Genomic DNA, 26,943 nt, shown 5'->3' with positions numbered 1-26,943 from the left:
TTACACAGAATCTGTATGAACATGTAAATATTTACACAGAATCTGTATGAATATGTAAATATTTACACAGAATCTGTATGAACATGAAAATATTTACAAAGAATCTGTATGAACATGTAAATATTTACTCAGAATTTGTATAAACATGTAAATATTTACACAGAATCTGTATAAACATGTAAATATTTACAAAGAATCTTTATAAACATGTAAATATTTACACAGAATCTGAATAAAGATGTAGAAATTTACAAAGAATGTGTATATACATGTAAAGATTTACACAGAATCTGTATAAACATGTAAATATTTACACAGAATGTGTATAAACATGTAAATATTTACACAGAATCTGTATAAACATGAGAATATTTACACAGAACCTTTTAAAACATGTAAATTTTTACACAGAATCTGTACAAACGTACATATTTAGACAGAATCTGTATAAAAATGTAGATATTTACAAAGAATCCCTATGAACATGTAAATGTTTACACAGAATCAGTATGAACATGTAAATATTTACACAGAATGTGTATGAACATGTAAATATTTACAGAGTATCTGTATGAACATGTAAATATTTACACAGAATCTGTATGAACATGTAAATATTTACACAGATTCTGTACGAACATGTAGATATCCACAAAGAATGTCTATGAACATGTAAATATCTACTCAGAATCTGTACAAACGTAAATATTTACACTGAATCTGTATAAACATGTAAATATTTACACACAATCTGTATAAACATGAAAATATTTACACAGAATGTGTATAATCTTGTAAAGATTTACACAGAATCTGTATAAACATGAAACTATTTACACAGAAACTGTTTAAACATGTAAATATTTACACAGAATTTGTATGAACATGTAAATATTTACACAGAATGTGTATAAACATGTAAATATTTACACTGAATCTGTAAAAAGCAGTAAATATTTACACAGAATATTTAAAAACCTGTAAATATTTACACAGAATCTGTATGAACATGTAAATATTTACACCGATTGTGTATGAACATGTAAATATTTACACAGAATCTGTATGAACATGTAAATATTTACACAGAATCTGTATAAACATGTAAATATTTACACACAATCATTATAAATATGTAAATATTTACACAGAATTTGTATGAACATGTAAATATTTACACAGAATGTGTATAAACATGTAAATATTTACACAGAATCTGTAAAAAGCCGTAAATATTTACACAGAATATTTAAAAACATGTAAATATTTACACAGAATCTGTATGAACATGTAAATATTTATACAGAATCTGTATGAACATGTAAATATTACACCGATTGTGTATGAACATGTAAATATTTACACAGAATCTGTATGAACATGTAAGTATTTACACAGAATCTGTATAAACATGTAAATATTTACACACAATCTTTATAAACATGTAAATATTTACACAGAATCTGTATAAACATGTAAATATTTACACACAATCTTTATAAACATGTAAATATTAACCACAATCTTTCTAAACATGTAAATATTGACACACAATCTGCATAAACATGTAAATATTTACACAGAATCTGTAAAAACATGTAAATATTTACACAGAATCTGAAAAAACCTGTAAATATTTACACAGAATCTTTAAAAACCTGTAAATATTTACACAGAATCTGTATAAACGGGTAAATGTTTCCTCGGAATCTATATAAACCCCTAAATATTTACACAGAATCTGTATAAACCTGTAAATATTTACACAGAATCCGTATAAACATGTAAATATTCACAGAGAATCTGTATAAACATGTAAATATTTACGGATAATCTGTATAAACATTTAAATATTTACACAGATTCAGTATAAAGATGTAAATATTTACACAGAATCTGTATAAACCTGTAAATATTTACTCGGAATCTGGATAAACATGTAAATATTTACACAGAATCTGTATAAACATGCAAATATTTACACAGAATCTGTATAAAGTAGTAAATATTTACAAAGAATCTGTATAAACATGTAAATATTTACACAGAATCTGTATATACATGTAAATATTTACACAGAATCTGAATAAACATATAAATATTTACACAGAATATGTATGAACATGTAAATATTTACACAGAATGCGTATAAACATGTAAATGTTTACACAGAATCTGTATAAACATGTAAATATTTACACAGAATCTGTACGAACATGTAGATATCCACACAGAATGTCTATGAACATGTAAATATTTACACATAATCTGTACAAACGTAAATATTTAGACAGAATCTGTAAAAACATGTAAAGATTTACACAGAATCTGTATGAACATGTAAATATTTACACAGAATCTGTATGAATATGTAAATATTTACACAGAATCTGTATGAACATGTAAATATTTACACAGTATCTGTATGAACATGTAAATATTTACACAGAATCTGTATAAACATGTAAATATTTACAAAGAATTTTTATATACAGGTAAATATTTACACAGAATCTGTATAAACATGTAAATATTTACAGAGAATCTTTATAAACATGTAAATATTTACACAGAATCTGAAAAAAGATGTAAATATTTACAAAGAATCTGTATAAACATGTAAAGATTTACACAGAATCTTTATAAACATCTAAATATTTACACAGAATCTGTATGAACATGTAAATATTTACACAGAATCTGTATAAACATGTAATTATTTACACAGAATCTGTACGAACATGTAAATATTTACACAGAATTTCTCTGAACAGGTAAAGATTTACACAGAATCTCTACAAACGTAAATATTTAGACAGAATCTGTATAAACATGTAAATATTTACACAGAATTTCTATGAATATGTAAATATTTACTCAGAGTCTGTATGAACATGTAAATATTTACACAGAATCTGTATGAACATGTAAATATTTACACAGAATCTGTACGAACATGTAAATATTTACACAGAATTTGTATAAACATGTAAATATTTACACAGAATCTGTATAAACACGTAAATATTTAGAAACAATCTTTATAAACATGTAAATATTTACACAGAATCTGAATAATGATGTAAATATTCACAAAGAATCTGTATAAACATGTAAAGATTTACACAGAATCTGTATAAACAAGTAAATATTTACACAGAATCAGCATCAACATGTCAATATTTACACAGAATCTGTATAAACATATAAATATTTACACAGAATATCTATGAACATGTAAATATTTAAACAGAATCTGTATAAACATGTAAATATTTACTCAGAATGTGTATAAACATGTAAATATTTACACAGAATGTGTAAAAACATGTAAATATTTACACAGAATCTGTAAAAACCAGTAAATATTTACACAGAATCTTTAAAAACCTGTAAATATTTACACACAATCTGTATAATGCTGTTAATTTTTACACAGAATCTATATAAACCCCTAAATATTTACACAGAATCTGTATAAACATGTAAACATTTACACAGAATCTGTATAAACATATAAATATTTACGCATAATCTCTATAAACATGTAAATATTTACACAGAATCAGTATAAAGAGGTAAATATTAACACAGAATCTGAAGAAACCTGTAAATATTTACACGGAATCTGTAAAAACCTGTAAATATTTACACAGAATCTGTATAAACATGTCAATATTTACACAGAATCTGTATCAACATGTCAATATTTACACAGAATCTGTATAAACGTGTAAATATTTACACAGAATCTGTATCAACATGTCAATATTTACAAGAATCTGTATCAAAATGTAAATATTTACACAGAAACTGTATCAACATGTACATATTTACAAAAAATCTGTATAAACATTTAAATATTTATACAGAATCCGTATAAACAAGTAAATATTTACACACAATCTTTATAAACATGTAAATATTAACCAAAATCTTTCTAAACATGTAAATATTGACACACACAATCTGCATAAACATGTAAATATTTACAGAGAATCTGTATAAACATGTAAATATTTACACAGAATCTGAAAAAACCTGTAAATATTTACACAGAATCTTTAATAACATGTAAATATTTACACAGAATCTGTATAAACGGGTAAATGTTTACTCGGAATCTATATAAACCCCTAAATATTTACACAGAATCTGTATAAACCTGTAAATATTTACACAGAATTCGTATAAACATGTAAATATTCACAGATAATCTGTATCAACATGCAAATATTTATGCATAATCTGTATAAACATTTAAATATTTACACAGAATCAGTATAAAGATGTAAATATTCACACAGAATCTGTATAAACCTGTAAATATTTACACGGAATCTGTATAAACATGTAAATATTTACACAGAATCTATATAAACTTGTAAATATTTATGCATAATCTGTATAAACATGTAAATATTTACACAGAATCTGTATAAAGATGTAAATGTTTACAAAGAATCTGTATAAACATGTAAATATTTATACAGAATCTCTATGAACCTGTATATATTTACACTGAATCTGCATAAACATGTAAATATTTACGCAGAGTGTGTATGAACATGTAAATAATTACACAGAATGTGTATAAACATGTAAATGTTTACACAGAATCTGTATAAACATGTAAATATTTACACAGAATCTGTACGAACATGTAGATATCCACACAGAATGTCTATGAACATGTAAATATTTACTCAGAATCTGTACAAACGTAGATATTTACACAGAATCTGTATAAAGATGTAAATATTTACACAGAATCTGTATAAACATGTAAATATTTACACAGAAACTGTGTAAACATGTAAATATTTACACAGAATCTGAAAAAACCTGTAAATATTTACACAGAATCTTGAAAAACCAGTAAATATTAACACAGAATCTGTATAAAGCCGTAAATTTTTACACAGAATCAATTTAAACCACTAAATATTTACACAGAATCTGTATATACCTGTAAATATTTACACAGATCTCTACAAACATGTAAATATTTACACAGAATCTTTATAAACGTGTAAATATTTACACAGAATCTGTATAAAGTTGTAAATATTTACAAAGAATCTGTATAAATATGTAAATATTTACACAGAATCTGTATAAACATGTAAATATTTACACAGAATCTGCATAAACATATAAATATTTACACAGAATCTGTATAAACTTGTAAATATTTACACAGAATCCGAATCAACATGTAAATATTTACACAGAATATGTATGAACACGTAAATATTTACACAAAATGCGTATAAACATGTAAATGTTTACACAGAATCTTTATAAACATGTAAATATTTACACAGAATCTGTACGAACAGGTAGATATTCACACAGAATGTCTATGAACATGTAAATATTTACACAGAATCTGTACAAACGTAAATATTTACACAGAATCTGTATAAACATGTAAATGTTTACACAGAATATGTATAAACATGTAAATATTTGCACAGAATATGTACGAACATGTAAATATTTACACAGAATTTCTATGAACATGTAAATATTTACACAGAATCTGTACAAACGTAAATATTTAGACAGAATCTGTAAAAACATGAAAAGATTTACACAGAATCTGTATGAACATGTAAATATTTACAAAGAATCTTTATAAACATGTTAATATTTTCACAGAATCTGAATAAAGATGTAAATATTTACAAAGAATCTGTATAAACATGTAGAGATTTACACAGAATCTTTATAAACATGTAAATATTTACACAGAATCTGTATAAACATGTAAATATTTACACAGAATCTGTATAAACATGTAAATATTTACACAGAATCTGTACGAACATGTAAATATTTACACAGAATTTCTATGAACAGGTAAATATTTACACAGAATCTGTACAAACGTAAATATTTAGACAGAATCTGTATAAACATGTAAATATTTACACAGAATTTCTATGAACATGTAAATATTTACACAGAGTCTGTATGAACATGTAAATATTTACACAGAATCTGTATGAACATGTAAATATTTACAAAGAATCTGTATGAACATGTAAATGTTTACACAGAATCTGTACGAACATGTAAATATTTACACAGAATTTGTATAAACACGTAAATATTTACACAGAATCTGTGTACAGATATAAATATTTAGAAAGAATCTTTATAAACATTTAAATATTTACACAGAATCTGAATAATGATGTAAATATTCACAAAGAATCTGTATAAACATGTAAAGATTTACACAGAATCTGTATAAACAAGTAAATATTTACACAGAATCAGTATCAACATGTCAATATTTACACAGAATCTGTATAAACATATAAATATTAACACAGAATTTCTATGAACATGTAAATATTTAAACAGAATCTGTATAAACATGCAAATATTTACACAGAATCTGTATCAACATGTCAATATTTACACAGAATCTATATCAAAATGTAAATATTTACACAGAAACTTTATCAACATGTACATATTTACACAAAATTTGTATAAACATGTAAATATTTACACAGAATCCGTATAAACATGTAAATATTTACACACAATCTGCATAAACATGTAAATATTTACACAGAATCTGTATAAACATGTAAATATTTACACAGAATCTGAAAAAGCCTGTAAATATTTACACAGAATCTGAATAAATATGTCAATATTTACAAAGAATCTGTATATACTTGTAAAGATTTACACAGAATCTCTATGAACATGTAAATATTTACACAGAATCCGTATAAACATGTAAACATTTACAGAGAATCTGTATAAACATGTAAATATTTACACAGAATCTGTATCAACATATCAATATTTACACAGAATCTGTATCAAAATGTAAATGTTTACATAGAATCTGTATCAACATGTACATATTTACACAAAATCTGTATAAACATGTAAATATTTACACAGAATCTGTATAAACATGTAAATATTTACACAGAATCTGTATAAACATGTAAATATTTAAACAGAATCTGTATAAAGATGTAAATGTTTACAAAGAATCTGTATAAACATGAAAATATTTACACAGAATCTGTATAAACATGTAAATATTGACACAGAATCTGTATAAACACGTAAATATTTACACAGAATGTGTATGAACATGTAAATATTTACACAGAATGTGTATAAACATGTAAATATTTACACAGAATATGTATAAACATGTAAATATTTACACAGATTCTCTATGAACATGTAGATATCCACACAGAATGTCTATGAACATGTAAATATTTACACAGAATCTGTACAAACGTAAATATTTACACAGAATCTGTATTAACATGAAAATATTTACACAGAATCTGTAAAAACTTGTAAATATTTACACAGAATTTGTATAAACATGTAAGTATTTACACAGAATCTGTTTAAACAGTGAAATATTTACACAGAATCTGTAAAAACCAGTAAATATTTACACAGAATCTTTAAAAACCTGTAAATATTTACACAGAGTCTGTATAAAGCCGTAAATTTTTACACAAAATCTCCATAAACCCCTAAATATTTACACAGAATCTTTATATACCTGTAAATATTTACACATAATTTCTATAAACATGTAAATATTTACACAGAATGTGTATAAACATGTAAATATTTACACAGAATCTGTATGAAGCCGTAAATTTTTACCAAGAATCTCTATAAACCCCTAAATATTTACTCAGAATCTGTATATGCCTGTAAATATTTACACAGAATCTCTATAAACATGTAAATATTTACACAGAATCTTTATAAACATGTAAATATTTACACAGAATCTGTATAAAGTTGTAAATATTTACAAAGAACCTGTATAAATATGTAAATATTTACACAGAATCTGTATAAACATGTAAATATTTACACAGAATCTCTATAAACTTGGAAATATTTACACAGAATCTGTATAAACATGTAAATATTTACACAGAATCTGTATAAACATGTAAATATTTACACAGAATGTGTATGAACATGTAAATAGTTACAAAGAATGTGTATAAACATGTAAATGTTTACACAGAATGTGTATAAACATGTAAATATTTACACAGAATCTGTAGGAACATGTAAATATTTACACAGAATTTCTATGAACATGTAAATATTTACACAGAAACTGTACAAACGTAAATATTTAGACAGAATCTGTATAAACATATAAATATTTACACAGAATCTCTACGAACCAGTAAATATTTACACAGAATCTATATGAACATGTAAATATTTACACAGAATCTGTATGAACATGTAAATATTTACACAGAATCTGTACGAACATGTAAATATTTACACAGAACCTGTATGAACATGTAAATATTTACACAGAACCTGTATGAACATGTAAATATTTACACAGAATCTGTATGAACATGTAAATATTTACACAGAATCTGTATGAATATGTAAATATTTACACAGAATCTGTATGAACATGAAAATATTTACAAAGAATCTGTATGAACATGTAAATATTTACACAGAATTTGTATAAACATGTAAATATTTACACAGAATCTGTATAAACATGTAAATATTTACAAAGAATCTTTATAAACATGTAAATATTTACACAGAATCTGTATAAACATGAGAATATTTACACAGAACCTTTTAAAACATGTAAATTTTTACACAGAATCTGTACAAACGTAAATATTTAGACAGAATCTGTATAAAAATGGAGATATTTACAAAGAATCCCAATGAACATGTAAATGTTTACACAGAATCAGTATGAACATGTAAATATTTACACAGAATGTGTATGAACATGTAAATATTTACAGAGTATCTGTATGAACATGTAAATATTTACACAGAATCTGTATGAACATGTAAATATTTACACAGATTCTGTACGAACATGTAGATATCCACACAGAATGTCTATGAACATGTAAATATCTACTCAGAATCTGTACAAACGTAAAATATTTACACTGAATCTGTATAAACATGTAAATATTTACACAGAATCTGTATAAACATGTAAATATTTACACTGAATCGGAATAAACATGTAAATATTTACACAGAATCTGTATAAACATGAAAATATTTACACAGAATGTGTATAATCTTGTGAAGATTTACACAGAATCTGTATAAACATGAAAGTATTTACACAGAAACTGTTTAAACATGTAAATATTTACACAAAATTTGTATGAACATGTAAATATTTACACAGAATGTGTATAAACACGTAAATATTTACACAGAATCTGTAAAAAGCAGTAAATATTTACACAGAATATTTAAAAACCTGTAAATATTTACACAGAATCTGTATGAACATGTAAATATTTACACAGAATCTGTATAAGCATGTAAATATTTACACACAATCATTATAAATATGTAAATATTTACACAGAATTTGTATGAACATGTAAATATTTACACAGAATGTGTATAAACATGTAAATATTTACACAGAATCTGTAAAAAGCAGGAAATATTTACACAGAATATTTAAAAACATGTAAATATTTACACAGAATCTGTATGAACATGTAATTATTTATACAGAATCTGTATGAACATGTAAATATTTACACCGATTGTGTATGAACATGTAAATATTTACACAGAATCTGTATGAACATGTAATTATTTACACAGAATCTGTATAAACATGTAAATATTTACACACAATCTTTATAAACATGTAAATATTAACACAGAATCTGTATAAACATGTAAATATTTACACAGAATCTGTATAAACATGTAAATATTTACACAGAATCTGTATAAACATGTAAGGATTTACACAGGTTCTGTACGAACATGTAGATATCCACACAGAATGTCTATGAACATGTAAATATTTGCACAGAATCTGTACAAACGTAAATATTTACACAGAATCTGTATAAACATGTAAATGTTTACACAGAATCTGTATAAACATGTAAATATTTACACAGAATCCGTATAAACATGTAAATATTTACACAGAATCTGTATAAATATGAAAATATTTACACAGAATCTGTATAAACTTGTAAATATTTACACAGAATCTGTATAAACATGTAAGTAATTACACAGAATCTGTTTAAATATGTAAATATTTACACAGAATGTGTATGAACATGTAAATATTTACACAGAATGTGTATAAACATGTAAATATTTACACAGAATCTGTAAAAAGCAGTAAATATTTACACAGAATCTTTAAAAACCTGTAAATATTTACACAGAATCTGTATAAACATGTAAATATTTACACAGAATCTGTATGAATATGTAAATATTTACACAGAATCTGTATGAATTTGTAAATATTTACAAAGAATTTTTATATACAGGTAAATATTTACACAGAATCTGTATAAACATGTAAATATTTACAAAGAATCTTTATAAACATGTAAATATTTACACAGAATCTGTAAAAGGCCGTAAATATTTACACAGAATATTTAAAAACATGTAAATATTTACACAGAATCTGTATGAACATGTAAATATTTATACAGAATCTGTATGAACATGTAAATATTACACCGATTGTGTATGAACATGTAAATATTTACACAGAATCTGTATGAACATGTAAGTATTTACACAGAATCTGTATAAACATGTAAATATTTACACACAATCTTTATAAACATGTAAATATTTACACAGAATCTGTATAAACATGTAAATATTTACACACAATCTTTATAAACATGTAAATATTAACCACAATCTTTCTAAACATGTAAACATTGACACACAATCTGCATAAACATGTAAATATTTACACAGAATCTGTAAAAACATGTAAATATTTACACAGAATCTGAAAAAACCTGTAAATATTTACACAGAATCTTTAAAAACCTGTAAATATTTACACAGAATCTGTATAAACGGGTAAATGTTTCCTCGGAATCTATATAAACCCCTAAATATTTACACAGAATCTGTATAAACCTGTAAATATTTACACAGAATCCGTATAAACATGTAAATATTCACAGAGAATCTGTATAAACATGTAAATATTTACGGATAATCTGTATAAACATTTAAATATTTACACAGATTCAGTATAAAGATGTAAATATTTACACAGAATCTGTATAAACCTGTAAATATTTACACGGAATCTGTATAAACATGTAAATATTTACACAGAATCTGTATAAACATGCAAATATTTACACAGAATCTGTATAAAGTAGTAAATATTTACAAAGAATCTGTATAAACATGTAAATATTTACACAGAATCTGTATATACATGTAAATATTTACACAGAATCTGAATAAACATATAAATATTTACACAGAATATGTATGAACATGTAAATATTTACACAGAATGCGTATAAACATGTAAATGTTTACACAGAATCTGTATAAACATGTAAATATTTACACAGAATCTGTACAAACATGTAGATATCCACACAGAATGTCTATGAACATGTAAATGTTTATACAGAATCTGTACAAACGTAAATATTTACACAGAGTCTGTATAAATATGTAAATGTTTACACAGAATATGTATAAACATGTAAACATTTGCAGAGAATATGTACGAACATGTAAATATTTACACAGAATTTCTATGAACATGTAAATATTTACACATAATCTGTACAAACGTAAATATTTAGACAGAATCTGTAAAAACATGTAAAGATTTACACAGAATCTGTATGAACATGTAAATATTTACACAGAATCTGTATGAATATGTAAATATTTACACAGAATCTGTATGAACATGTAAATATTTACACAGTATCTGTATGAACATGTAAATATTTACACAGAATCTGTATGAACATGTAAATATTTACAAAGAATTTTTATATACAGGTAAATATTTACACAGAATCTGTATAAACATGTAAATATTTACAAAGAATCTTTATAAACATGTAAATATTTACACAGAATCTGAAAAAAGATGTAAATATTTACAAAGAATCTGTATAAACATGTAAAGATTTACACAGAATCTTTATAAACATCTAAATATTCACACAGAATCTGTATGAACATGTAAATATTTACACAGAATCTGTATAAACATGTAAATATTTACACAGAATCTGTACGAACATGTAAATATTTACACAGAATTTCTATGAACAGGTAAATATTTACACAGAATCTCTACAAACGTAAATATTTAGACAGAATCTGTATAAACATGTAAATATTTACACAGAATTTCTATGAACATGTAAATATTTACACAGAGTCTGTATGAACATGTATATATTTACACAGAATCTGTATGAACATGTAAATATTTACACAGAATCTGTATGAACATGTAAATATTTACACAGAATCTGTACGAAAATGTAAATATTTACCCAGAATTTGTATAAACATGTAAATATTTACACAGAATCTGTATAAACACGTAAATATTTAGAAACTATCTTTATAAACATGTAAATATTTACACAGAATCTGAATAATGATGTAAATATTCACAAAGAATCTGTATAAACATGAAAAGATTTACACAGAATCTGTATAAACAAGTAAATATTTACACAGAATCAGTATCAACATGTCAATATTTACACAGAATCTGTATAAACATATAAATATTTACACAGAATATCTATGAACATGTAAATATTTAAACAGAATCTGTATAAACATGTAAATATTTACACAGAATGTGTATAAACATGTAAATATTTACACAGAATGTGTAAAAACATGTAAATATTTACACAAAATCTGTAAAAACCAGTAAATATTTACACAGAATCTTTAAAAACCTGTAAATATTTACACACAATCTGTATAATGCTGTTAATTTTTACACAGAATCTATATAAACCCCTAAATATTTACACAGATTCTGTATAAACATGTAAATATTTACACAGAATCTGTATAAACATATAAATATTTACGCATAATCTCTATAAACATGTAAATATTTACACAGAATCAGTATAAAGAGGTAAATATTAACACAGAATCTGTAGAAACCTGTAAATATTTACACGGAATCTGTAAAAACCTGTAAATATTTACACAGAATCTGTATAAACATGTCAATATTTACACAGAATCTGTATCAACATGTCAATATTTACACAGAATCTGTATCAAAATGTATATATTTACACAGAAACTTTATCAACATGTACATATTTACTCAAAATCTGTATAAACATTTAAATGTTTAGACAGAATCCGTATAAACATGTAAATATTTACACACAATCTTTATAAACATGTAAATATTAACCACAATCTTTCTAAACATGTAAATATTTACACACAATATGCATAAACATGTAAATATTTACACAGAATCTGTATAAACATGTAATTATTTACACAGAATGTGTATAAACATGTAAATATTAACACAGAATGTGTATAAACATGTGAATATTTACACAGAATCTGTAAAAACCAGTAAATATTTACACAGAATCTTTAAAAACCTGTAAATATTTACACAGAATCTGTATAATGCTGTTAATTTTTACACAGAATCTATATAAACCCCTAAATATTTACACAGAATCTGTATATACCTGTAAATATTTACACAGAATCTCTATAAACACGTAAATATTTACAGAGTATCTTTATAAACATGCAAATATTTACACAGAATCTGTATAAACTTGTAAATATTTACACAGAATCAGTATAAACATGTAAATATTTACACAGAATCTTTATAAACATGTAAATATTTACAGAGAATCTTAATAGAGTTGTAAATATTTACACAAATTCAGTATAAACATGTAAATATTTACACAGAATCTGTATAAACATGTAAATATTTACACAGAATCTGTATAAACATGTAAATATTCACACAGAATCTGTATAAACATGTAAATATTTACACAGAATGTGTATGAATATGTAAATATTTACACAGGATGTGTATAAACATGTAAATGTTTACACAGAATCTATATAAACATGTAAATATTTACACAGAATCTGTACGAACATGTAAATATTTACACAGAATTTCTATGAACAGGTAAATATTTACACAGAATCTGTTCAAACGTAAATATTTACACAGAATCTGTATAAACATGTAAATATTTACACAGAATTTCTATGAACATGTAAATATTTACACAGAGTCTGTATGAACATGTAAATATTTACACAGAATCTGTATGAACAAGTAAATATTTACACAGAATCTGTATGAACATGTAAATATTTACACAGAATATGTATGAACATGTAAATATTTACACAGAATCTGTATGAACATGTAAATATTTACACAGAATCTGTATGAACAGGTAAATATCTACACAGAATCTGTACGAACATGTTAATATTTACACAGAATTTGTATAAACATGTAAATATTTACACAGAATCTGTATAAACATGTAAATATTTAGAAAGAATCTTTATAAACATGTAAATATTTACACAGAATCTGTATAAACCTGTAAATATTTACACACAATCTTTATAAACATGTAAATATTTACACAGAATCTTTATAAACATGTAAATATTTACACAGAATCTGTATAAACATGTAAATATTTACACAGAATCTGTATAAACGTGTAAATATTTACACAGAATCTGTATCAACATGTCAATATTTACAAGAATCTGTATCAAAATGTAAATATTTACACAGAAACTGTATCAACATGTACATATTTACAAAAAATCTGTATAAACATTTAAATATTTATACAGAATCCGTATAAACAAGTAAATATATACACACAATCTTTATAAACATGTAAATATTAACCACAATCTTTCTAAACATGTAAATATTGACACACACAATCGGCATAAACATGTAAATATTTACAGAGAATCTGTATAAACATGTAAATATTTACACAGAATCTGAAAAAACCTGTAAATATTTACACAGAATCTTTAAAAACATGTAAATATTTACACAGAATCTGTATAAACGGGTAAATGTTTACTCGGAATCTATATAAACCCCTAAATATTTACACAGAATCTGTATAAACCTGTAAATATTTACACAGAATTCGTATAAACATGTAAATATTCACAGATAATCTGTATAAACATGCAAATATTTACGCATAATCTGTATAAACATTTAAATATTTACACAGAATCAGTATAAAGATGTAAATATTTACACAGAATCTGTATAAACCTGTAAATATTTACACGGAATCTGTATAAACATGTAAATATTTACACAGAATCTATATAAACTTGTAAATATTTATGCATAATCTGTATAAACATGTAAATATTTACACAGAATCTGTATAAAGATGTAAATGTTTACAAAGAATCTGTATAAACATGTAAATATTTATACAGAATCTCTATGAACATGTATATATTTACACTGAATCTGCATAAACATGTAAATATTTACGCAGAGTGTGTATGAACATGTAAATAATTACACAGAATGTGTATAAACATGTAAATGTTTACAAAGAATCTGTATAAACATGTAAATATTTACACAGAATCTGTACGAACATGTAAATATTTACACAGAATCTGTATAAAGTTGTAAATATTTACAAAGAATCTGTATAAATATGTAAATATTTACACAGAATCTGTATAAACATGTAAATATTTACACAGAATCTGCATAAACATATAAATATTTACACAGAATCTGTATAAACATGTAAATATTTACACAGAATCCGAATCAACATGTAAATATTTACACAGAATATGTATGAACATGTAAATATTTACACAGAATGCGTATAAACATGTAAATGTTTACACAGAATCTGTATAAACATGTAAATATTTACACAGAATCTGTACGAACAGGTAGATATCCACACAGAATGTCTATGAACATGTAAATATTTACACAGAATCTGTACAAACGTAAATATTTACACAGAATCTGTATAAACATGTAAATGTTTACACAGAATATGTATAAACATGTAAATATTTGCACAGAATATGTACGAACATGTAAATATTTACACAGAATTTCTATGAACATGTAAATATTTACACAGAATCTGTACAAACGTAATTATTTAGACAGAATCTGTAAAAACATGTAAAGATTTACACAGAATCTGTATGAACATGTAAATATTTACAAAGAATCTTTATAAACATGTTAATATTTTCACAGAATCTGAATAAAGATGTAAATATTTACAAAGAATCTGTATAAACATGTAGAGATTTACACAGAATTTTTATAAACATGTAAATATTTACACAGAATCTGTATAAACATGTAAATATTTACACAGAATCTGTATAAACATGTAAATATTTACACAGAATCTGTACGAACATGTAAATATTTACACAGAATTCGTATAAACATGTAAATATTCACAGATAATCTGTATAAACATGCAAATATTTACGCATAATCTGTATAAACATTTAAATATTTACACAGAATCAGTATAAAGATGTAAATATTTACACAGAATCTGTATAAACCTGTAAATATTTACACGGAATCTGTATAAACATGTAAATATTTACACAGAATCTATATAAACTTGTAAATATTTATGCATAATCTGTATAAACATGTAAATATTTACACAGAATCTGTATAAAGATGTAAATGTTTACAAAGAATCTGTATAAACATGTAAATATTTATACAGAATCTCTATGAACATGTATATATTTACACTGAATCTGCATAAACATGTAAATATTTACGCAGAGTGTGTATGAACATGTAAATAATTACACAGAATGTGTATAAACATGTAAATGTTTACAAAGAATCTGTATAAACATGTAAATATTTACACAGAATCTGTACGAACATGTAAATATTTACACAGAATCTGTATAAAGTTGTAAATATTTACAAAGAATCTGTATAAATATGTAAATATTTACACAGAATCTGTATAAACATGTAAATATTTACACAGAATCTGCATAAACATATAAATATTTACACAGAATCTGTATAAACATGTAAATATTTACACAGAATCCGAATCAACATGTAAATATTTACACAGAATATGTATGAACATGTAAATATTTACACAGAATGCGTATAAACATGTAAATGTTTACACAGAATCTGTATAAACATGTAAATATTTACACAGAATCTGTACGAACAGGTAGATATCCACACAGAATGTCTATGAACATGTAAATATTTACACAGAATCTGTACAAACGTAAATATTTACACAGAATCTGTATAAACATGTAAATGTTTACACAGAATATGTATAAACATGTAAATATTTGCACAGAATATGTACGAACATGTAAATATTTACACAGAATTTCTATGAACATGTAAATATTTACACAGAATCTGTACAAACGTAATTATTTAGACAGAATCTGTAAAAACATGTAAAGATTTACACAGAATCTGTATGAACATGTAAATATTTACAAAGAATCTTTATAAACATGTTAATATTTTCACAGAATCTGAATAAAGATGTAAATATTTACAAAGAATCTGTATAAACATGTAGAGATTTACACAGAATTTTTATAAACATGTAAATATTTACACAGAATCTGTATAAACATGTAAATATTTACACAGAATCTGTATAAACATGTAAATATTTACACAGAATCTGTACGAACATGTAAATATTTACACAGAATTTCTATGAACAGGTAAATATTTACACAGAATCTGTACAAACGTACATATTTAGACAGAATCTGTATAAACATGTAAATATTTACACAGAATTTCTATGAACATGTAAATATTTACACAGAGTCTGTATGAACATGTAAATATTTACACAGAATCTGTATGAACATATAAATATTTACAAAGAATCTGTATGAACATGTAAATATTTACACAGAATCTGTACGAACATGTAAATATTTACACAGAATTTGTATAAACACGTAAATATTTACACAGAATCTGTGTACACATATAAATATTTAGAAAGAATCTTTATAAACATTTAAATATTTACACAGAATCTGAATAATGATGTAAATATTCACAAAGAATCTGTATAATCATGTAAAGATTTACACAGAATCTGTATAAACAAGTAAATATTTACACAGAATCAGTATCAACATGTCAATATTTACACAGAATCTGTATAAACATATAAATATTTACACAGAATTTCTATGAACATGTAAATATTTAAACAGAATCTGTATAAACATGCAAATATTTACACAGAATCTGTATCAACATGTCAATATTTACACAGAATCTCTATCAAAATGTAAATATTTTCACAGAAACTTTATCAACATGTACATATTTACACAAAATTTGTATAAACATGTAAATATTTACACAGAATCCGTATAAACATGTAAATATTTACACACAATCTGCATAAACATGTAAATATTTACACAGAATCTGTATAAACATGTAAATATTTACACAGAATCTGAAAAAACCTGTAAATATTTACACAGAATCTGAATAAATATGTAAATATTTACAAAGAATCTGTATATACTTGTAAAGATTTACACAGAATCTGTATAAACATGTAAATATTTACACAGAATCTGTATAAACATACAAATATTTACACAGAATCTCTATGAACATGTAAATATTTACCCAGAATCTGTATAAACATGTAAACATTTACAGAGAATCTGTATAAACATGTAAATATTTACACAGAATCTGTATCAACATATCAATATTTACACAGAATCTGTATCAAAATGTAAATGTTTACATAGAATCTGTATCAACATGTACATATTTACACAAAATCTGTATAAACATGTAAATATTTACACAGAATCTGTATAAACATGTAAATATTTACACAGAATCTGTATAAACATGTAAATATTTAAACAGAATCTGTATAAAGATGTAAATGTTTACAAAGAATCTGTATAAACATGAAAATATTTACACAGAATCTGTATAAACATGTAAATATTGACACAGAATCTGTATAAACATGTAAATATTTACACAGAATGTGTATGAACATGTAAATATTTACACAGAATGTGTATGAACATGTAAATATTTACACAGAATATGTATAAACATGTAAATATTTACACAGATTCTCTATGAACATGTAGATATCCACACAGAATGTCTATGAACATGTAAATATTTACAAAGAATCTGTACAAACGTAAATATTTACACAGAATCTGTATTAACATGAAAATATTTACACAGAATCTGTATAAACTTGTAAATATTTACACAGAATCTGTATAAACATGTAAGTATTTACACAGAATCTGTTTAAACATTGAAATATTTACACAGAATCTGTAAAAACCAGTAAATATTTACACAGAATCTTTAAAAACCTGTAAATATTTACACAGAGTCTGTATAAAGCCATAAATTTTTACACAAAATCTACATAAACCCCTAAATATTTACACAGAATCTTTATATACCTGTAAATATTTACACAGAATTTCTATAAACATGTAAATATTTACACAGAATGTGTATAAACCCGTAAATATTTACACAGAATCTGTATGAAGCCGTAAATTTTTACCCAGAATCTCTATAAACCCCTAAATATTTACACAGAATCTGTATATGCCTGTAAATATTTACACAGAATCTCTATAAACATGTAAATATTTACACAGAATCTTTATAAACATGTAAATATTTACACAGAATCTGTATAAAGTTGTAAATATTTACAAAGAACCTTTATAAATATGTAAATATTTACACAGAATCTGTATAAACATGTAAATATTTACACAGAATCTCTATAAACTTGGAAATATTTACACAGAATCTGTATAAACATGTAAATATTTACACAGAATCTGTATAAACATGTAAATATTTACACAGAATGTGTATGAACATGTAAATAGTTACAAAGAATGTGTATAAACATGTAAATGTTTACACAGAATGTGTATAAACATGTAAATATTTACACAGAATCTGTAGGAACATGTAAATATTTACACAGAATTTCTATGAACATGTAAATATTTACACAGAAACTGTACAAACGTAAATATTTAGACAGAATCTGTATAAACATATAAATATTTACACAGAATCTCTATGAACAAGTAAATATTTACACAGAATCTATATGAACATGTAAATATTTACACAGAATCTGTATGAACATGTAAATATTTACACAGAATCTGTACGAACATGTAAATATTTACACAGAACCTGTATGAACATGTAAATATTTACACAGAACCTGTATGAACATGTAAATATTTACAAAGAATCTGTATGAACATGTAAATATTTACACAGAATCTGTATGAATATGTAAATATTTACACAGAATCTGTATGAACATGAAAATATTTACAAAGAATCTGTATGAACATGTAAATATTTACACAGAATTTGTATAAACATGTAAATATTTACACAGAATCTGTATAAACATGTAAATATTTACAAAGAATCTTTATAAACATGTAAATATTTACACAGAATCTGAATAAAGATGTAGAAATTTACAAAGAATGTGTATATACATGTAAAGATTTACACAGAATCTGTATAAACATGTAAATATTTACACAGAATCTGTATAAACATGTAAATATTTACACAGAATCTGTATAAACATGAGAATATTTACAAAGAACCTTTTAAAACATGTAAATTTTTACACAGAATCTGTACAAACGTAAATATTTAGACAGAATCTGTATAAAAATGTAGATATTTACAAAGAATCCCAATGAACATGTAAATGTTTACACAGAATCAGTATGAACATGTAAATATTTACACAGAATGTGTATGAACATGTAAATATTTACAGAGTATCTGTATGAACATGTAAATATTTACACAGAATCTGTATGAACATGTAAATATTTACACAGATTCTGTACGAACATGTAGATATCCACACAGAATGTCTATGAACATGTAAATATCTACTCAGAATCTGTACAAACGTAAATATTTACACTGAATCTGTATAAACATGTAAATATTTACACAGAATCTTTATAAACATGTAAATATTTACACTGAATCGGAATAAACATGTAAATATTTACACAGAATCTGTATAAACATGAAAATATTTACACAGAATGTGTATAATCTTGTGAAGATTTACACAGAATCTGTATAAACATGAAAGTATTTACACAGAAACTGTTTAAACATGTAAATATTTACACAGAATTTGTATGAACATGTAAATATTTACACAGAATGTGTATAAACACGTAAATATTTACACAGAATATGTAAAAAGCAGTAAATATTTACACAGAATATTTAAAAACCTGTAAATATTTACACAGAATCTGTATGAACATGTAAATATTTACACCGATTGTGTATGAACATGTAAATATTTACACAGAATCTGTATGAACATGTAAATATTTACACAGAATCTGTATAAACATGTAAATATTTACACACAATCATTATAAATATGTAAATATTTACACAGAATTTGTATGAACATGTAAATATTTACACAGAATGTGTATAAACATGTAAATATTTACACAGAATCTGTAAAAAGCAGTAAATATTTACACAGAATATTTAAAAACATGTAAATATTTACACAGAATCTGTATGAACATGTAAATATTTATACAGAATCTGTATGAACATGTAAATATTTACACCGATTGTGTATGAACATGTAAATATTTACACAGAATCTGTATGAACATGTAATTATTTACACAGAATCTGTATAAACATGTAAATATTTACACACAATCTTTATAAACATGTAAATATTTACACAGAATCTGTATAAACATGTAAATATTTACACAGAATCTGTATAAACATGTAAATATTTACACAGAATCTGTATAAACATGTAAGGATTTACACAGATTTTGTACGAACATGCAGATATCCACACAGAATGTCTATGAACATGTAAATATTTGCACAGAATCTGTACAAACGTAAATATTTACACAGAATCTGTATAAACATGTAAATATTTACACAGAATCCGTATAAACATGTAAATATTTACACAGAATCTGTATAAATATGAAAATATTTACACAGAATCTGTATAAACTTGTAAATATTTACACAGAATCTGTATAAACATGTAAGTAATTACACAGAATCTGTTTAAATATGTAAATATTTAAACAGAATGTGTATGAACATGTAAATATTTACACAGAATGTGTATAAACATGTAAATATTTACACAGAATCTTTAAAAACCTGTAAATATTTACACAGAATATGTATGAACATGTAAATATTTACACAGAATCTGTATGAATATGTAAATATTTACACAGAATCTGTATGAATATGTAAATAATAACACAGAATCTGTATGAACATGAAAATATTTACAAATAATCTGTATGAACATGTATATGTTTACACAGAATTTGTATAAACATGTAAATATTTACACAGAATCTGTATAAACATATAAATATTTACAAAGAATCTTTATAAACATGTAAATATTTACACAGAATCTCAATAAAGATGTAAATATTTACAAAGAATCTGTATATACATGTAAAGATTTACACTGAATCTGTATAAACATGTAAATATTTACACAGAATCTGTATAAACATGTAAATATTTTCACAGAATCTCTATGAACATGTAAATATTTACACAGAATCTGTATCAACATGTCAATATTTACAAAGAATCTGTATCAAAATGTAAATATTTACAAAGAATCTGTATCAACATGTACATATGTACACAAAATCTGTATAAACATGTAAATATTTACACAGAATCTGTATCAACATGTCAATATTTACCCAGAATCTGTATAAACATGTAAGTATTTACACTGAATCTGTATAAACATGTAAATATTTACAGAGAATGTATATAAACATGTAAATATTTACACAGAATGTGTAAAAACATGTAAATATTTACACAGAATCTGTAAAAACCTGTAAATATTTACACAGAATCTTTAAAAACCTGTAAATATTTACACAGAATCTGTATAATGCTGTTAATTTTTACACAGAATCTATATAAACCCCTAAATATTTCCACAGAATCTGTATACACCTGTAAATATTTACAAAGAATCTCTATAAACATGTAAATATTTACAGAGAATCTTTATAAACATGCAAATATTTACACGGAATCTGTATGAAGTTGTAAATATTTACACAGAATCAGTATAAACATGTAAATATGTACACAGAATCTGTATAAACATGTAAATATTTACACAGAATCTGTATAAACATGTAAATATTTACGCATAATCTGTATAAACATGTAAATATTTACGCAGAATCAGTATAAAGAGGTAAATATTTACACACAATCTGTATAAACCTGTAAATATTTACACAGAATCTGTATAAACATGTACATATGTACACAGAATGTGTATGAACATGTAAATATTTACACAGGATGTGTATAAACATGTAAATGTTTACACAGAATCTGTATAAACATGTAAATATTTACACAGAATCTGCACGAACATGTAAATATTTACACAGAATTTCTATGAACAGGTAAATATTTACACAGAACCTGTATAAACATGTAAATATTTAGAAAGAATTTTTATAAACATGTAAATATTTACACAGAATCTGAATAATGATGTAAATATTTACAAAGAATCTGTATAAACATGTAAAGATTTACACAGAATCTGTATAAACAAGTAAATATTTACACAGAATCTGTATCAACATGTCAATATTTACACAGAATCTGTATAAACGTGTAAATATTTACACAGAATCTGTATCAACATGTCAATATTTACAAGAATCTGTATCAAAATGTAAATATTTACACAGAAACTGTATCAACATGTATATATTTACAAAAAATCTGTATAAACATTTAAATATTTACACAGAATCCGTATAAACAAGTAAATATTTACACACAATCTTTATAAACATGTAAATATTAACCACAATCTTTCTAAACATGTAAATATTGACACACAATCTGCATAAACATGTAAATATTTACAGAGAATCTGTATAAACATGTAAATATTTACACAGAATCTGAAAAAACCTGTAAATATTTACAAAGAATCTTTAAAAACATGTAAATATTTACACAGAATCTGTATAAACGGGTAAATGTTTACTCGGAATCTATATAAACCCCTAAATATTTACACAGAATCTGTATAAACCTGTAAATATTTACACAGAATCCATATAAACATGTAAATATTCACAGATAATCTGTATAAACATGTAAATATTTACGCATAATCTGTATAAACATTTAAATATTTACACAGAATCAGTATAAAGATGTAAATATTTACACATAATCTGTATAAACCTGTAAATATTTACACGGAATCTGTATAAACATGTAAATATTTACACAGAATCTATATAAACTTGTAAATATTTATGCATAATCTGTATAAACATGTAAATATTTACACAGAATCTGTATAAAGATGTAAATGTTTACAAAGAATCTGTATAAACATGTAAATATTTATACAGAATCTCTATGAACATGTATATATTTACACTGAATCTGCATAAACATGTAAATATTTACGCAGAGTGTGTATGAACATGTAAATAATTACACAGAATATGTATAAACATGTAAATGTTTACACAGAATCTGTATAAACATGTAAATATTTACACAGAATCTGTACGAACATGTAGATATCCACACAGAATGTCTATGAACATGTAAATATTAACTCAGAATCTGTACAAACGTAAATATTTACACAGAATCTGTATAAAGATGTAAATATTTACACAGAATCTGTATAAACATGTAAATATTTACACAGAAACTGTGTAAACATGTAAATATTTACACAGAATCTGAAAAAACCTGTAAATATTTACACAGAATCTTGAAAAACCAGTAAATATTAACACAGAATCTGTGTAAAGCCGTAAATTTTTACACAGAATCAATTTAAACCCCTAAATATTTACACAGAATCTGTATATACCTGTAAATATTTACACAGATCTCTACAAACATGTAAATATTTACACAGAATCTTTATAAACATGTAAATATTTACACAGAATCTGTATAAAGTTGTAAATATTTACAAAGAATCTGTACAAATATGTAAATATTTACACAGAATCTGTATAAACATGTAAATATTTACACAGAATCTGTATAAACATATAAATATTTACACAGAATCTGTATAAACATGTAAATATTTACACAGAATCCGAATCAACATGTAAATATTTACACAGAATACGTATGAACATGTAAATATTTACACAGAATGCGTATAAACATGTAAATGTTTACACAGAATCTGTATAAACATGTAAATATTTACACAGAATCTGTACGAACATGTAGATATCCACACAGAATGTCTATGAACATGTAAATATTTACACAGAATCTGTACAAACGTAAATATTTACACAGAATCTGTATAAACATGTAAATGTTTACACAGAATATGTATAAACATGTAAATATTTGCACAGAATATATACGAACATGTAAATATTTACACAGAATTTCTATGAACATGTAAATATTTACACAGAATCTGTACAAACGTAAATATTTAGACAGAATCTGTAAAAACATGTAAAGATTTACACAGAATCTGTATGAACATGTAAATATTTACAAAGAATCTTTATAAACATGTAAATATTTACACAGAATCTGAATAAAGATGTAAATATTTACAAAGAATCTGTATAAACATGTAAAGATTTACACAGAATCTGTATAAACATGTAAATATTTACACAGAATCTGTATAAACATGTAAATATTTACACAGAATCTGTACGAACATGTAAATATTTACACAGAATTTCTATGAACAGGTAAATATTTACACAGATTCTGTACAAACGTAAATATTTAGACAGAATCTGTATAAACATGTAAATATTTACACAGAATTTCTATGAACATGTAAATATTTACACAGAGTCTGTATGAACATGTAAATATTTACACAGAATCTGTGTGAACATGTAAATATTTACACAGAATCTGTATGAACATGTAAATATTTACACAGAATCTGTACGAACATGTAAATATTTACACAGAATTTGTATAAACACGTAAATATTTACACAGAATCTGTGTACACATGTAAATATTTAGAAAGAATCTTTGTAAACATGTAAATATTTACAAAGAATCTGAATAATGATGTAAATATTCACAAAGAATCTGTATAAACATGTAAAGATTTACACAGAATCTGTATAAACAAGTAAATATTTACACAGAATCAGTATCAACATGTCAATATTTACACAGAATCTGTATAAACATATAAATATTTACACAGAATTTCTATGAACATGTAAATATTTAAACAGAATCTGTATAAACATGTAAATATTTACACAGAATCTGTATCAACATGTCAATATTTACACAGAATCTGTATCAAAATGTAAATATTTACACAGAAACTGTATCAACATGTACATATTTACACAAAATTTGTATAAACATGTAAATATTTACACAGAATCCGTATAAACATGTAAATATTTACACACAATCTTTATAAACATGTAAATATTAACCACAAACTTTATAAACATATAAATATTTACACACAATGTGCATAAACATGTAAATATTTACACAGAATCTGTATAAACATGTAAATATTTACACAGAACCTGAAAAAACCTGTAAAGATTTACACAGAATCAGAATAAATATGTAAATATTTACAAAGAATCTGTATATACATGTAAAGATTTACACAGAATCTGTATAAACATGTAAATATTTACACAGAATCTGTATAAACATACAAATATTTACACAGAATCTCTATGAACATGTAAATATTTACACAGAATCTGTATAAACATGTAAACATTTACAGAGAATATGTATAAACATGTAAATATTTACACAGAATCTGTATCAACATGTCAATATTTACACAGAATCTGTATCAAAATGTAAATGTTTACATAGAATCT

Source organism: Pan paniscus, chromosome 15, assembly GCF_029289425.2.
Source record: "Pan paniscus chromosome 15, NHGRI_mPanPan1-v2.0_pri, whole genome shotgun sequence".
In the NCBI taxonomy this organism is placed as follows: Eukaryota; Metazoa; Chordata; class Mammalia; order Primates; family Hominidae; genus Pan; species Pan paniscus.
Note: the sequence above shows the minus strand (reverse complement) of the source record.